This window comes from Alosa pseudoharengus, unplaced genomic scaffold (genome assembly GCF_046254945.1).
Source record: "Alosa pseudoharengus isolate Yale_2024_CS ecotype anadromous, Long Island Sound unplaced genomic scaffold, YU_APseudo_1.1 YU_APseudo_1.1_scf_14, whole genome shotgun sequence".
NCBI classification, from domain to species: Eukaryota; Metazoa; Chordata; class Actinopteri; order Clupeiformes; family Clupeidae; genus Alosa; species Alosa pseudoharengus.
In genome coordinates this window covers 1001233-1004728 of record NW_027468609.1, presented here as the reverse complement: position 1 = coordinate 1004728, position 3496 = coordinate 1001233, and the positions used below count along the sequence as shown (strand labels likewise).

General features: G+C 38.7%; 1 long non-coding RNA gene across 1 annotated transcript; it reads left to right on the top strand.

Annotated features, from left to right (window-relative positions):
* On the top strand, positions 1-2278 carry LOC143122311 (uncharacterized). The gene is made up of 3 exons (XR_012986633.1): positions 1-87; positions 1995-2061; positions 2145-2278. It is a non-coding gene; the product is annotated as an uncharacterized LOC143122311 (long non-coding RNA).
* Positions 2279-3496: the final 1218 nt, after the last annotated feature.

Here is a 3496-nt window from a genome sequence, read left to right as displayed (position 1 = left end):
GCCACATTAAGAACTGGCTTAAGTATAGCAGTGACCGCAGTGGAGGAAGGAAGAGGAGAGCTGAAGAACCGCAGAGCCCTGTAATCGGTATGTTACAGACCTGAATAAGAAGAGGGAAATCCAAAGACATAGTGGCAGACATTTAAGTATATGCAATGGGTCATTCCAGGTTAAATCATCTAAGGTTCTTGCTGCACCATCTCATATTTTGTTAAAACATTGTCTTAATCAAGAATGGGTCCCAAAACCAAAAGCCTGTAAAATATTTCTGTTCAAATCCTGTCTTTATCACATTCATATAATTGTCAGTCCTTAGAATTACTTCAGTTTTGTAGCTTGGAATTCACATTATCTAGGAAGCAATGTTTGAGCATTTATGATAAGTATTATTCATGGGCACTACTATTTCGATATATGATGGCGTCAAAATAGCTATTTAGAATCATCAGTGTCTCTACACATGAACTCGAGCATTGAGAACATTGTTCGTGTACAGTTTACTAAAAAGAAAGGTTTTGGACAACTCACTCCTTGGCTGGCATGATGGCGGCGAGCAGAAAAACTAAGTTTTTAAAAACCTTTCTTTTAGTAAACTCTGTGTACACAAACAATGCTCAAGTTCATGTGTAGAGACACAGATGACTTCGATCAAAGTTTCATGTTGTGTCGAGCCTTCTTGGTGTTTTAAAAATAGCTATTTTGATGCCATCATGTATCAAAATAGTAGTGCCCCTACGATTTCCATTAAAAAAGCCATTTGACCCGAAAACGACGACAAGCTAAAAGTGGCGCTTCGGACGTAGGCTATAATTATGCTTTTAAACTAAAGTTTGACTAGGGTACATTCACAAAAACACCCTAGGATGCATTCTGGCCAGTTACGCTTTAACAGCCCCACTGATTTTCGTGTTCCTAGCCTAGGCTACTCCACCAATTACCAAAAAATGCAACCTCGTTTAATCTTAATGCGCATTTGTTGCAGAGACACCGTGATTTTATATCATCCAAAGCCCAGCTACATTTCTTTGAAAGACAACGATCTTTAAACAAAGCAGGCTACCTACAGTACATAGATGGCAATATCAGTTGTGCTTTAGACTGACAGAAAATACTGAGGCAAAAAGTCCTACCCAAAATAGAAATCTCTCCGATTTTCTATTAGCCTATACATGGCGGTACTCGGGACTTTCAACAACAGTTGCTTATATTTCTGTATTATACCAAAAACATAAATATCTATGTATTTTAATTATTCCAAAGTAGCATAGGCTACAAAATATGTCGAGCTATGTGCTACATTTGAAGAGTTTCAAAACGCCACCATTTTAATGAATTTTCATAAATATTTTTTTTTACATTTTGTTTTCCAAATAATTTCAGTTGAACTGTAACTGGGTGTTGTTATTTTATATATCTTTACTCAATCAAAACAACACAATACACATTAAATAACCTGAATGTTTTAAAAAAAGGAGATAGCGTTTTGGAACCAAACTCTTCATTTCTTCACACAAAAGTAACCAAGTTTAGCTTAGTCTTCTAACCTTATTTTAAGACAATAATTAAAAATCTTACCTTATCACATGTCAAACAGTCACCAAGTGTCCAGTGCCCTAGCTATGGCTAATCCTAGGCCAAACTGACCTAATGTCGCGTGGTTCATGCAAACATCACGTGCATTCATTCTCAGGTAACATTTTGTCGCGTGGCTTTAGTAGGCCTGTGCATGCTGTGCATTTCACGATTGATTGCAATATGAAAATGCTATTTGCAAATGGAGATGCATTTTCAACTAAAAATATAGCCTAGCATGCCTCAATACAACGCAATTCAGATCGTTACAACGTTAAGCGCATTTTCATATAATAGATGGGGACAGTAAACATTTTTTTAAAAATAATTAAAAAAAACATTCTTACCTCCTAGGCCTAGTTTCAGTGATAACCTCCTAAATGGGCAATCTGTCACTGATGGTTGTCTCCTTTTCTCCACAGCTACTCAGCGCCAGCGTCTGCGTCAATTGGAATTCAGTGATTCGGATTCCAGCGATTCTGACTCCGAGTAAGTAGCACATATGGCAAACCCCACATACTTTGCATTGTTTTGATAAATGGATCGATGAGCAAACTCTTTTGTTTTTCCAGAATAGTTCCATGATCTGGAGGAACCGGAGCAGCCCACCCCCCAATTCCTTGTTGGTGTTTTTTTTAAACATTTTTTATTAATTTATTTCTTTGTTATTTTTGTTATTGTCAATAAATATTATAAATAATATTAACATTTATAACATATTGCCTGCCTGTCTTGAATTAAGCAACAAGCCCCGAGAGGCCACTGGTTTTAGAACAGCTGTTAGGCATGATGCGCAATTGCGGAAGCAATCATTTCCATATAGGCTTGTAGGCTACTGGAGAACAAGTCATTGCTCATGATAATAAAAGTATAATGTTCATTCATTTTCACGGTATGGACTAGCAATGGAAAATAAAAACAAAATGTTGGCAATTGGTTATAAGCCAACGTTTTGCAATAAACGGATTTTTGTAGGCCTATTGTGACGCACGACGATTTTCTCCGTGCCAACGTCAAAACAACGTTACCCCACCGGACAAAATGAAGTTGGCACAACGTCAGTAAACAACGTCATGCCAACGGATGATATGCCGTTGTGCCAACGTTGTGCCAACGTATGCTTGCTATCTGGGTATCGACTGCCTTAACAGATAGGCTCTGCTCTTGGGTTTGGCCTCACAGCGAACTCAATCCTCTTGTTGCTTGCAGTTTGTTAAATAAAGCAATGCTGATTACATTATTTATTTCTGATTAATTGCGTCTTTTGCAACATTTGCTTGTTAGGCTGGGCTACTGTCAATGTCCTGTACAGGTCAATGTTCAATTGCTGGTGTAGGCCTACAGGCTATTAATCAGTTAGGGACTGTTCGTTATTTATTTAAGGGGCTACCGGAGGAGTTTTGGGAGCGTTAGTCAAAAAAGACGTGACCCTCCCTCGCCAGCAAATTTTTTTTCTATGACCCTCCAAAGTGATTGAGAAAAAACGCATGACCCTCCCCATTCCCAGCAATTTATTAAAGCCTTAGGCTACTGGGTCAATTTGGGAGCTTGCATGCTACGACTCCTTCCTTGAAATGCCTTGAAAAGGCTGTCGTTTGCACAATTTCACAAATAATCACCGGGACTGAAACAAACCTGTCAACTTTTCCCGGGTTTATCGCGTATTTTAACTTTTTCCCTCGCTGACGAGGAGCTGCAGGGCCGTCGCAAGGGGGTGCGAGGCCCTGTGCGAACTTGACAGATGCATGAACTTACGTTGAAATCATGCGATAGCTTACTTTACACATAGCCAAGGCTATACCGTCGGTGTATTTTATTAGTAGCCTAGTCTAATAAGCTACATCAGCTTGTATTTAAGAGGGGAAATTCAATTGTATAGCCTATAACATTAGCTGAGTCACATATTTGGCCATATGGTGTTTAT